This window comes from Balaenoptera borealis, assembly GCF_965194805.1.
Source record: "Balaenoptera borealis genome assembly, chromosome: 20".
Classification (NCBI taxonomy): Eukaryota; Metazoa; Chordata; class Mammalia; order Artiodactyla; family Balaenopteridae; genus Balaenoptera; species Balaenoptera borealis.
Genome location: NC_138879.1, coordinates 48,998,935 through 49,012,677, shown reverse-complemented (window position 1 = coordinate 49,012,677; position 13,743 = coordinate 48,998,935). Strand labels below are relative to the sequence as shown.

The 13,743-nt window shown below is 51.7% G+C and overlaps 1 protein-coding gene across 8 annotated transcripts in view; it reads right to left on the bottom strand.

Annotated features, from left to right (window-relative positions):
- RAP1GAP2 (RAP1 GTPase activating protein 2) overlaps positions 1-13,743 on the bottom strand; it is a 215,481-nt gene that overhangs the window by 167,425 nt on the left and 34,313 nt on the right. The window lies entirely within an intron of this gene.

Genomic DNA, 13,743 nt, shown 5'->3' with positions numbered 1-13,743 from the left:
GGGGCTGGCGGGAGGCAGGGAATGGAGAGTTAGTGTTTAATGGGTACAGAGTTTCAATTTGAGATCATGAAGAAGTTCTAGAAATGGATAGTGGTGATAGTTGGGCAACATTACAAATGTACTTACTGCCACTGTATATATTTCACCACAATTTTTTTTTTAAAAGATTTGATGAAAATGCAACAAAATGTTAACAACTGTCAATTCTGGGTCATGAGTCCTCAGCGGTTTGCCATGTCGTTGTTCTAAAAAACTAACAAAACAGGAGGCTCGGTGTGGTCGAGGACGTGGAGACCAGGCCCACAGCCTCGCAGCTGGCTCAGGCCTCTTCCATCTCTTCCCTGGTCCTCCTATTTTTACTGCATTGTGGTTGCTATGGAAACAAGGGGCACCTTGAGCTCCCAGAGCTCAGCCCAGGTGCTGCTAACTCCAGGAATAATGTCAGAGTGCGAATGAAATAAAAAGCCCGATCATCTGGGCCTCGTGTACACATACCTCTGCCCGCCTGATATATTTATCAAGGGACCATGTGTTCACGCGTGAGCCTGCAGTGACTGCCACCTGCATGCGTCTGTCCTCAGCAGCAGGCTTGGGTCTGGGTGCACATCGCTCCGGTTTACCCATGGGGGTGTGCTTGCATGCATGTGGGCATGTCACATGGTTACGTGTATCTACCCAGCCCAGGACTATTACTACCAATACCAGAAATATTACAGCAGGGGACTATTATTACCAGGCACTAACAATGTAGCAGGCACTGTGCTCCATGCTTCACCTGGATTATCTCCTTTAAACCTCACAACAACAGTACCTACATATAGGTACTATTATTATCCCCAGATCAAGAAATCAAGGCACAGAGAGGTTATGTAACTTGCCCAAGATCTCCCAGAGCACATGAACCTAACCACTGAATCTGTACTGTGGGGAAAAGAGATCTTTAAATGTCATTAGTTCCCAAACAGCTGCAAACCCTGCTGCAGCAGAAGCACCACCTCTGGCCCTGATAACACACAGGTTTCCTGGGCCCCACCCAGGCCTCAGGAAGCAGAGTCCCCAGGGTGGGTCTGCACCCCAGCCAGGGTGGATAACTAGTGGTCCCCTGGGTTCAGCTGACTGATAGGGTTGTTTAAGGCATGGCAGGGTGGGGTCAGGGGCTGTTCCTCGGCCCAGAAATGGTCCTGGGAAAGTCTGTGATTCAATGCTCCTCAATTCCAGATGGCATCAGCTGGTGGCAAGGCAACCAAGAAAGAGGTAATAGCTGCTGTCACACACACACACACACCCACCCCAGGGCAGGGCTCCAAAATTCAGTTATGTGGCTTTGTGGCCTGCCGGGCACGGATTTCCGCTCACTCCACCCTCTCAGAATGAGCTGGGCCGTGGGTGGAGAATGACAATGCGGTAACCTGCCCGTTCACAGCTCAGCCCGAGGCAGGGAGGGGTCAGCCGCCTCACCTGGACAGCCAACAGTGACGGAGCCCAGGCTGGGCACCCCAGAGGCTCCCACAGCCTCAGCCCTCAAGGCGAGAGGGACACAGACAGAAACCACTGGACCAGCACAGGGCAGGAGGAGCTAAATGTGGAACCCCTGAGGTTCCAGCTGCTCCAGGAGCACAAGGAACAGAGTGCTTTGTCCTCAAAGGGAAGGAGGTGTTCACGGAGGAAGCAGCATCTAAGCTGGTCCTGGAAGGACAGGTGGGATGAAGCTGACGGGAGAGGAGGAAGTAAAGGCATTTCATGCCGGGCATTTCTGCATAAGCAGACGTCCAGGCCGAAAAGTGCCAGGAAACAGCAAATCACATCACCCGGCTGGAGCTAAAGGTCAAGAGCAGACACAGTTGTAAGGGGGTCGGGGGGAACAACTAGATATGTACTGGGGCACAGAGAGGTTAAATAACTTGCCCAAGGTCACCCAGCTGGTAGAATCAGGATTTAAACATAAGCTGCCTGACTCCAAAGCCCATGAATTAACCACTAAGATGGGGCTCACCAGCTGGTAGCCTTTTCTTCTGCACATGCTTTAGAATGCTGTAGAGGTGGACCTGTTTGGACTGGGAGCAATGTTTCTCAGTGGGTTGGGGGAGCTCTTACACCCCTGCCCTGGAGACTCAGCAATGCCTGGAGACGTTTTTGATTGTCACTACTAGGGGGTAGGTTGCTGGCACCTCATGAGCAGAGGTTAGAGATGCTGCTGAACACCCTACAGTGTACAGGAGAGTCCCCACAACAAAGAATTCTCCAGCCCCAACTGTCAACAGAAACCCTGGGCTAGAGAGACTCACCCACCTACAGCCCATTTTAACATCCAGCCCCACCTGAGCCATTGACATTCATCACACTCGTTTATCCCTTGGGACAGGGGTTCCCAAATTTTGCTGCACGTTGGAATCACCCGGGAATCTTTTTAAAGTGCTGATGCTGGGTCCCACCCTAGATACTCTGATTTCCAAGCCTGGAATTGGGTGCGACCTGGGCATGAGAACTTTTTTAAGCCTCCCAGGTGATACCAAAGTGCAGAAAAGCTTGAGAACCAGTGCTTTGGTTGAGGGCACAGAGGATCCAACTATCTTCTGTGGACCATGGACAGTTAGTTTTTCTAATGCCAGAAAGAGAAGTCATTGGGGAGTAAACACAAATAAAGACTGCCCAGGGGGACTTCCCTGGTGGTCCAATGGTTAAGACTCCGTGCTCCCAATGCAAGGGGCCTGGGTTCGATCCCTGGTCAGGGAACTATGATCCCATATACCACGCCCCGCAACTACTGAGCCCACGCGTTCTAGAGCCCACGCGCTGCAACTAGAGAAAGCCACGCGACACAACTAGAGAAGCCCGCGTGCCACAACAAAGACCCAGCTCAACCAAAATAAAATTAATTAGTTAATTCAAAAAAAAAAAAAAAAAAGAAGACTGCCCAGTCCCCACCCAGGGTCCCGGGGACAAGCCCATGCAGAATCAGGACTAACAAGGTCTACCATGGGTGCCGTGGATACGGGCCTCCTTGGAGCAGTTAGAGACGGCTGTGGGGATGATGAATTAGAGTTGGCGGAGGCCCGAGGAGGAGGTTGATTAGAGAGCCTTTGTCACCATCTGGGCAGGAGATAATGGGCCTGAACTGGGAGGAGGGCAGGAGAGGACCAATCCCCGTGACTCAGAGGCCTCACAACCCAGTGACAGAGAAAGAACTGGATTAGGAAGAAAGAAAAGATTAATTGAGAGTGAGTCCAGTCTCGAGCCAGAGCAGGAAATGACCAGTCAGTGGCTGAAGGCAGTGGTGAGAGCACCAGGGAAGGGGTGACTTGGGGAGAAGGGACCAGGGAGTAGGCCACAGGGAGATAGGAACTAAGACCTGCAGGGCTGACACACCTGGAGCAGAAGTGGCGCACAGGTGGGGTGAATCTGGCCTGCAGGATGGGTGACATACGGCTTTGTTGTTTTTTTTTTAATTCTTGAGCTAGTTGTCAAGATGTTGCCCAAAACTCCAGATTTCCAGCTTCTCCTGTAACGTGGAAGATCTGGGGAGACAGGTGGCATTCCTGCAGAGCACAGATGTGTGCTTGCCGGTGCCCCCAGGCCCCCCCTGGCAGTTGTACTAGGCCCTGCCAGATCCCTGCAGGCATCAGGTCTGTCTTCAGAAAGAAGAGACCAGGTCCTAAATCAGAAAGTGGTGAAGACGGAGGAGCTGACAGGAAAGCAGGAAAGGGGCCAGGCACCACGCAGAGGCCGACAGCCGACCTCCGGTGTCCTGGTCCTGCACCCACTGCCTTCGAGCTGGGCCGTCTTAAGTTAGGAACATCCCCACTTGGGGTCTCAGTGTACTGATCTGTAAACAAGGAGGCTGAAGCCCTTGATCTCTCGTCGTCCATCCTCATGTCCATCAGGCTCCTGCAGGCTGCCCAGGGCCAATCCCCTTGGCCAGGTTTTGAAATGAAGCCTAGAAAACCTGAACACTTCCAACAAAGATTAGGCCAGGCAGTGAGAAATCCCAAACAGAGCCAAGGAGGCCAGGGATGACCCGCCAGGGGCACAGAAGACTCAAGGAACAGGAGCCATCTTCCAAATTCTGAGGGGCTCTCAGGAGAAAGCAGGATTATTAGCCTTGTTTAGGGGTGGGAGATGAGCGACCAAGTGGTAGCAGTTACAGAAATTCCAGACGAAAATAATGGTCAGCTTTGAACAATCAGAGCTGTATTGCAATATAATAGGCATCCTTACACGATAATGAGCTCCTCGTCACTGGAGGTAACCAAGCTCAGGCTGGGTGACTAGTTTTAGGGGCACAAGGGATTCACATAGTGGCTAATTTGACCTTTTTATTTCAAGCCCTAAGATTCAAGGATTCCAGAGATCTGGGGATCTCTCCTGAAGGCTCCCCTCTCCCTTTTCCAGCACTCCCAAGGAAAGGTGCTGGGGATTAGGCTCTAGACTCTTCCAGAGAGGGAAGGCCGAGATGGTCTGGAAAAAGCATAGAACGTCTACTTCCTTGCTCCCCTTGCCCTTCACCAGGACCACAGCCCCCAGCAACCCCTGCCACACAGCCCCCATCCCAGCACAGCCTCACCCAGCACCCCCTCAGAGGCAGGGGGAGCAGCTAGCTCCTGAGCGGGGCTCCCAGCACAAGCCAGAGGGGCCATCTACATCCCCTCCTGACACCCCCATCCCCACTCCCTGCTCCCAGCCCCAGAGGAACCAGCAGGAGGACGGCGATAGAAGCAAGCACTCCCCCAACTCCAGACACGTCGGAGTGTTTCCTGGGCACCTGTCCATCAGGAGCCTCTCCAAGAGGATGCAGGGGTCCGGACACACCCAAAGGGCCCACAGTGTGTGGACAGAAAGCACAAGGGATGCACAGCGTGGGGAGTCAAAGCCTCTCGCCAAAGCCCAGTGGGAGCAATTCTCCCCTAGCCCTGGCGAAATCCAGCTCCCGGTGAGCCAGGCAGAGCCCTCTGGCCTCCTCCCCACGGGACCCTGAGCCTTCCCATCCAGGACAGGCCAGCAGGCCTCTGAAGAAGCTCAAGGGCATGGCCAGAGCCCTGAGCGTCCACAAGGACTTTCAGGGAGCTGGAGTGAGGGGGCCCCCCAGGGTAGTTGGACCTGGGCTGGCAGGCCACAGGCTGCCCCATATGCATTCTGATCCCCCGCATCCCTGCCCTTGTCCCCATTAGCCCTGTCCCACGGGATCAACAAGCACCATTCAGCTCACCAGCCACAAGGAAAAACCCCCACGGGGCCCCAGGAATAAGCAGAGCCCCTCCTGCCCACCATCCCGCACCCATCTCAGAAGAGCCCCAGTGCCCAGTACCTACTGGCCAGAGCTGCCAGCCGGCTCCCTGCTGCCCATCATCAGATACCCACCAGACCTGGTCAAGACCCAGGGAGCGGCTTGTCCATCAAGAAATCAGAACAGGGACTCACCAGGGCTTCCTGGGCATGGTGGGGACCAGCCAGGATGAGGGCCAGGAGCACACAAATCCCTGGGGTTTGCAGACCTTGCTGCCTGGCAAATGGCACCTTTAGGTGCTTCCCCCAGTGCCTGGCAATGAAATCAGGCCACAGCCCAAACGCCGGCTAAGCACCCGCCTGCCTTGCTTCTCCCCGTAGCCACTCACGCCCCACGACTCCAGATCCCAAAACAGGCATGTTCGTGGTTACCATAGGAACTCGCTAAAGCCAAAAAAGGCACCACACAGTCACCCACATGGGCCCTCAAAGCTCATGTCCACCTGCACGGGCAAGCTTGCACACACGCCGACACACACCTACACGCGCCAGCACTGTTCTCAGGCTCAGGGATCATCCTAAAGAATCAACGAACCAGGGTTGATACTTTAGACGGAAACAGGGAGGTTCCCCTCGGCCCCACCTGGAACGTGTCTGGAAGTGGGTTCCCTGCACGTCCCGTGTGGCCAGCTGTCGGTTACAAGAGCAGTGGCACCAGCTAGGGCTCACCTGGTGCTCACCTGCCAAGGCACACCTGGAGCTGGGGAGGAGGGGGGTTGCAGAGCCCGGGACCACCACCAGCTCTGCCTGCAAGGCCAGGGAGAGGGCACTGCCCAGCCTGCTTCCCCGGCGGCCAACCACCTCCTTCACCCCTCAGGATGCTGCTTCTCTCCTCTGTACCCTTCTATGGGAGGGTGGGGGTTAGGTATAAAGGTCAGGACCTAAGCCAGCCACTTGGGAGGGGAGAGGGGAAAGGAGGAGCAGAGACTGTATATTCAGAGCCTTACTCTCTCCCTTTACCCCAAGCTGCCCAAACTCCCCGTCTCCGTACACGGGACCAACATCCGCTCAAAGGCTCACCCAGAACCTTGAGTCTTCACCCGGACCCTTCCCCTTGCTCCCACCTCCTACATCCAAACCAGCTCCAGGCTGGGGAGTCCACCTCCTCAAGAGCTCTCCAGTCTGTCCACTCTCCCCAACCCCACTGGCCCTGCTCTGGCCTCCAGCCTCTCCAGTGAGTCAGCAGATGGCAGCCAGCGGGGCGTTCAGACTCAAATCTGGCCACGTTACTCCCCTGCTTTAAAGCCTTTCCATGGCTCCCGGCCACACAGAGGGGCAAGCCCAGCCCTCCACACAGCCCTCCCACACTCCTGGACGTGGCCCAGCCTGACCCGGCAGTCGCACCCAGTGATCTGTCTGGTGTCATAACCACACCCAGGTCCCTCCCAGCCCACGCCATTCACACCCCACTGCCTACGTGCTGTTGCTGCTGCCCTGGGTGCCTCTCTCCTCTCCGGGCTGGCCTCACTCACCTTTGGAGATGGCTGAGGCATCACCAAGTCTCCAGGAAGCCCGCCTCCATCCTCTCTGAGGACATCTCTGCTAGCACTTGTCACATTCCATTGCAACTGTCTGTCTGTCTGTCTCCCTATGGGACTATAAGCTTTCATGAGCAGAGACTGTGTCTTTTTTTTTTTTTTCTTTGTTGCCACGCACGGGCTCTCTAGTTGCAGTGAGCGGGGGCTACTCTTCATTGCGGTGCGCGGGCTTCTCGTTGCGGTGGCTTCTCTTGCTGCGGAGCACAGGCTCTAGGCACGTGGGCTTCAGTAGTTGTGGCACGTGGGCTTTAGAGCACAGGCTTCAGTAGTTGTGGCGCACGGGCTTAGTTGCTCCGCAGCATGTTGGATCTTCCCAGACCAGGGATTGAACCCGTGTCCCCTGCCTTGGCAGGCGGATTCTTAACCACTGCACCACCAGGGAAGTCCCGAGACTGTGTCTTTTTCATCTTTGCTTCCCCACCAGCCCCAGCGCCTAGCACTGGGCTTCGAATGCAGGTGCCCAATAAATGTGAGCTTAACTGATTCAGCCTTCTAACCCCACAAAACATCAAGTTCCCCCTGCCTTTGGCAACCCCAGCAAACTCAGCAGACACCCTAGATATGTAGGAGATGAGATGACTCAGATGGGGCAGGCTCAGAAGGTTCTAAAGCATCTTTGTGCCTCAAGGAGTCTCGTAATCCACAGTAAACAAAGACCTAGTGGTCAAAGATGGGAGAAGTGAATTGGTGATCGTGACCCTCAACCGATGCATGAAAAAAAGCCATTATAGGGACTTCCCTGGTGGTCCAGTGGTTAAGACTCTGTGCTTCCAATGCCGGGGTTGTGGGTTCGATCCCTGGTCTAAGATCCGACGTGCTGCAATGCAGCCAAAAAAAAAGGCCATTACATCGGAATCAAGGGGTGGACTGTGGAGGGATGGGCTTTCTGGTAGGGCTGGAAAGCTGAGGCAGAGACTTGATGCACAGCTGCCTGGGCCCTGACTCTGCTCTCCCCGCACCCCCGAGAATGTAGCCTTGTTAACAACACCAAGAGAACCTGGAGAGGCAGATGTCCGTACAGGGAATCGCCCAGATTTTGTACGTAATCCTCATAGGATGGGGACTGAAGCCCTGAGTTTAAAAGGTCTGTGACATAGCAAGAAATTGAGCTTTCTAGATGTGGCAAGCCCCCAGCCTGCATGGACAACGGCTCCAGCAGCTGCCATCAGGGACCCCAGGGCCCAAGGGAAGTTACGCTGAGACACAGCGTCTGCTGCTGCTCTACGTGCTCACCTCCCTTCTAAGATTTTAAATCTTAGCTGGTGAAATCTGAAACCTAGAGTACAGATGGCTGCGTGGTGTCTTCTGACCAAACCACAGGACAGCTGAAATGCTGCCCCAGCCAGGCTGCTGGGAAGACAGCTCCTCCAGGCCCTCTCCCTCCTTCTCCTGAGGAAGAAATAAGACGGCACAGTGACCTCTGGGCCCTCTTACGCGCTTTCTCTCTATTTAGAGATGCCCACTTCTAGTGACCAAGAGCAAGGACCATCAATTAAAAAGTTGGATTCTTTCCCCTGCGCGGCAGTGGGTTCTAACTTCCCGGTCATCAAGAATGTGCATGATGCCCTCCCCCAGCAGGAGAGACAGGCTGCACTGAATCATCTCCACGCTCACGCGGTCCCACGATGGCCACTGCCTGTGTAACACAGTCATCTCAGACGGCTGGAGCACGGCTTACCAGCCCATGCAGCAGACACACACACACACACACACACACACACACACACACACACACACACACACACATCTTTTTCTTTAGCAAAGAAGCAGGAGTCTCTGAGAGGGAGGGCAAGGGGCAGCAAAAAAAAAGAGTGGAGAAAAGTATCAGAGGCTCCCAGTTCAGGTCATCCCCTCTGGATGCTGCTTCAAGGACCTCCACGAGCAAACACATGGCCCTGCCAACCTAGGCTCCCCCTGTGGGAATCCAGTCAGACTATGGTTCAACCACTGCAACACAGACCGTATCCCAAGCTGGCCTGGGAGCAGGCTGGCGAAGGGGCGTTTCCCCACCTGCTGTCCCTGCCTCTTTCTCTCCAGCGCCCCATCTCATGTGATGGGCTAACCAAGATGACCCATAATTAATTCATCCAGCAAATGTAGACTGAGAACCTGCTATATGCCAAGCATGGTGTAAGGCTCTGGGGAGCCAGAGATGAAGTATGCAGAACCTCTGCTCTCAAAGACACTCATTCATTCGTGCATGCATTTGCTTAGTCAACAGCGAGCACCTACCATCATCAAGGTCCTGAGAGAAATGCAAAAGGACAAAAGGCAGGAAAGTGAACTCCCAGAAAGCCAAAGCTAGAAGAGAGCAGACTGGGCACCAGTCCAACCCTCCCACTTTACAGATGGGAAAACTGAGGCTTGGAGAGGTTAACAATTTGTTAGTCTTCGCCTCCCAATTTTTTCTCCTGTATGTGCTGCCACCACCCCCCTATCCAGTGTTGTTGTGTGGCTCCAGGCCCCCAGCACCCCTTGCCTCTGAGGGTCTTCATCATTCAGGTACCCCAGACCACTCTCAACCTGGGCCTCCAGCAGGGGGCTGGGCCCTCCCATCCACAGTGTTGTGGAGGCAGGGGTGCATTCTGCGGCCAAAGCACCAGACTATCTAAATCGGGAAAAGAGTGGAAAAGTAGGGCGGAGAGAGGTGCTGAGAACTATTTAGCTCCAGCCTGGACTGAACCAGCCATGAAGTACAGACCTGGATTCAAATCCCAGCTACATGACCTACTCCCTGATGACCTTGACCAAGTTTCCTAACCTCCCAAGCCTCCCTTTCTCTTCTGTAAAATGCAGACAGTAGTGGTAGCTGCTTCCCGAGATGGTTGTGAAACCTCAGGGAAACTGTGTGATGAAAAGTGAGCACATAGTAAGTGCTCAATAATGGTGGTGCCAGAACCCCCATCTTCGGAGCTGCATAGCTCAGGGACACTTCCAGGAGTTGTATGGCTGACTCTCTTCGTGTCAAGGACACCAGGTCCCTGGGAAAGGAGCTGAGGCAATCGGGAGCATGGGCTGCAGTCCAGGGGTATCTGGTGCTCAGTGGAGAAGCCAATGGGCTGCATTAGTACAGAAAGATGTCTCACCCAGCAGAGGCCGAAGGAAGGCAGCATCTGGGTACCTGGAAGAGCCCTAGCACATGCAGTTGGCTGCCTAAGGACCTGTCAGTAAGCAGAGCCATATCCTGGGCACCCAGGCAGAATTTCTTCTTAGGTATTAGTGGGGAGGAGAATGAGGGAGCAGCTACTGATCTTCCTTTTAGTCCTAAGAGTCATGGGGGTGACGGGATAAAACCTCCTATGGTATCTGCCCAGCCCACAACTCATCCTTCTTCTCTGAGAACTAACCCCTCCCACAGAGAGAGGTGGCTGCAGCAGACATATTTTATCCATAAACCCCATCTCTCCAGCTAAACTGATTGGACCATGCTGGGCCAATCAGATTCCCTCTTTTATTTTTTTACAGTTTTATTGAGATGTAGTTTATTTACTATAGAATTCACAAGTTCTAGGTCTATAATTCAATGGTTTTCAGTATATTCACAAGGTTGTACAACCATTACTATGAACTAGTCCCAGAACATTTTCATCACCCCAAAAAGAAGACTGTATCTTTGCATTTGGATTATTTCCATTTGGGGCTATTATTAATAATGTTGCTCTGAACATTCACGTACAAGTTTCTCTATGGACATATGTTTTCATTGTTCTTGGATGTATACTTAAGAATGGAATTGCTGGGGCTTCCCTGGTGGTGCAGTGGTTGAGAATCTGCCTGCCAATGCAGGGGACACAGGTTCGAGCCCTGGTCTGGGAAGATCCCACATGCCACAGAGCAACTAGGCCCGTGAGCCACAACTACTGAGCCTGCGCGTCTGGAGCCTGTGCTCCGCAATAAGGCCGCGATAGTGAGAGGCCCGCGCACCGTGATGAAGAGTGGCCCCCGCTTGCCGCAACTAGAAAAAGCCCTCGCACAGAAACGAAGACCCAACACAGCCATAAATAAATAAATAATAAAATTTTTTAAAAAAAAGAATGGAATTGCTGGTCATACGGTAACTCTATGTTTAATCTTTTGAGAAACTGCCAAATTGTTTTCCAAAGCAGCTGCACCCTTTTACATTCCCACCAGCAGCGTGTAAGGCTTCCAATTTCTCTACATCCTCACCTACACTTGTTATTATCTGTCTTTTTGATTATAGTCATTCTAGTGGGTGTGAAGTAGTATCTCACTGTGGCTTTGATGTGCATTTCCCTGATGACTAATGACGTTGAACATCTTTTCATGTGCTCATTGGCCATTTATATAACTTCTTCGGAAAAATGGTTATTCAGAGTCTTTGCCCATTTTTAAATTCTTTTTGTCTTTGTATTATTGAGTTGTTAGAGTTCTTTATATATTTTAGATATGAGTTCCTTATCAGATATGTGATTTGAAAATATTTTCTCCCATTCTGTGCATTGTCTTTTTACTTTCCTAATGGTGTCCTTTGTAACACAAAAGTTTTTAATTTTGAAGGAGTTCAATTAATCAATTTGTTGTTCTTGTTGTTTGTGCTTTTGGTGTCATACCTAAGAAACCACTGCCTTATCCAAGGCCACAAAGATTTTCATCTATGTTTTCTTCTAAGAGTTTGATAGTTTGGGCTCTTACATTTAGGTCTTTGATCCATTTTGAGTTAATTTTTGTATACGGTGTGAGGCAGGGATTCAATTTCATCCTTTGCATGTGGATATCAGTTGTCCCAGAAGCATTTGTTGAAAGACTATTTTTCTCCATTGAATTGTCATGACATATTGTACTTGCTGAAAATCAATTGACCACAAATGTGAGGGTTTACTTCTGGACTCTGAATTCTATTCCATTGATCTGTATGTCTATCTCTATGCCATTACCAAACTCTCTTGATTACTGTCACTTGGTAGTAAATTTGAACTCACGAAGTACAGTCCTCCAACTTTGTTCTTCTTTTTCAAGATTATCCTTGAATTTCCATATGAATTTTAGGATCAGTTTATCAATTTTCGCAAGGAAGGCAGCTGGGATTTTGATGGGGATGCATTTCCAGTTCCTGTTTAACGCTCCCTGAGCTCTAGCTCCACCTCCTCCCCTTGGGTTCCCTGAGGCACCTGGGATTTTTTTCCATAAACTCCATCTTCTGCTTAACCAGATTACACTGGGTTTTTGTTTCTTGAAATCAAAAGAATCTTAACCAAGTACAAGTAGGAACACAGTCCTACACACTGTCCCAAACAACCCTCTCAACACCACCTCCCCAAGGCCTAAGACCTCAGACTGTCCCCCACGTACCCAGAGAGGCCACTGGGGTCCCAGTCTCAACACTGGCCCATGCCCCCAGCCCTTCACTCCACCTTGTAACTAGTTCCTTTGCAGGTTACATGTATCATCTTTACTAGTTAAAACAAACAGGCCCTCAATAAATGCTTGTGAAATTGAACTAGATGTCCCAAGATGTTACCAAAAAAACCCACTCCGGCCACTCTACACCCCTTAGTAACTCAGCTTCCTACCTAGCATCTCATGCAATACGCAGATAGGAAGCTCTAGGAAGGCCAGACATCGCTGTGCCCACTGGACAAAGGATACGGAAACTGAAGTCCAGAGAAGTTAACTGTCTTGCCCAAGAGTGACTTGCCCTAAATGCTGGACTGCCCTGATGCACACCCCACGCCAATCAGCAGAGGCACAGACAGGCCCATTGTCCTGCCCCATCTTGAAGAGCTACTTTAGAAGCTACCTCCTCCTGGCAGTCTTCCAAGATTGCTCCCACTACATCCCTGGCAACAACTCTACAGAGAGACTGAAAACTCTCAGAGGGCAGGGACAGTTTTCCATCCATCCCTGCCCTGCTAACTGCCCACCCTCACCCTTCTGAGCAAAACAAACCTGAGTGGGAAGCTTCCTTGTTTTGACCCCCCTTAGATGCCAACTCACAAGATTGGCTGTGCTCTGCCCAGGGAAGTGTACCCAGGGGATGCACAGTCAGTGCTGGCAACTAAATGGCATGGCATGGCATGGCATGGGGGAGTTACAAGCAGGAGGGGCTGCCTGAAAAGGAGGACACTTAGTAGAGGAATTTTTCATGCTTGAGCCAATTCACATGTGGCAGGATAATATTTTGAGCTAGTGACCAATGCTGTTTTTCCCTCCTAAAATTTCCCTCCTTTTTAAGTCACTTAATTGGAGAAGGTGGTTGGTCAGTACTCATTGCCCAAGGGAGGGATGCAGTTGGGAACCGACTTTTGTTAAGTCTCAAGGGAGAAAGAGGATCCAGATGCAGACAAAATGGTTTGGCCAGAAACACAGAGGGAAAAGAACGAAGGTGATGAGACAGGGGCAGTCAGAGGTTCTAGGACAAAGGGGTGTCTGCTCAGGGCTCCCCAGACAGACCAGCAGACACGTGGTAAACCGAGGCAGACAATCAATCCCCAGACCCTGAATCTGGTGCTGGAATTCTCAGAGAGCCTCAGGGCCAGGCTGATCAGGATGACAGACGTCTGGTAATAGATGACTCGATGACCAACCGACCACCCACAAACACACACACACTGGGGTGTTTTGCCAGGTCCTAGAACTGTGTGGCACAATTTTCCAGGTAGGTGGGAATGTCAGAAAGACAGCCTGGGACTTCCCTGGCGGTCCAGTGCTTAAGACTCCACACTTCCATTGCAGGGGGGCACGGGTTCGATCCCTGGTCAGGGAAGTCTGTATGCTGTGCAGTGCGGCAAAAAAAAAAAAAATAGCCTCTTGGGACTGGGGCTATAAAAATTATATATAAAAATAAAATGATTATAAGTGATGGAAAATTAAAATATAAAAATTAAAGTGATGGAAAATACAATTATCTTTCTTACACCCTTGAGTTGTGGCCTGAAAGTTTCACTGCCGTACACACTTCCACCAC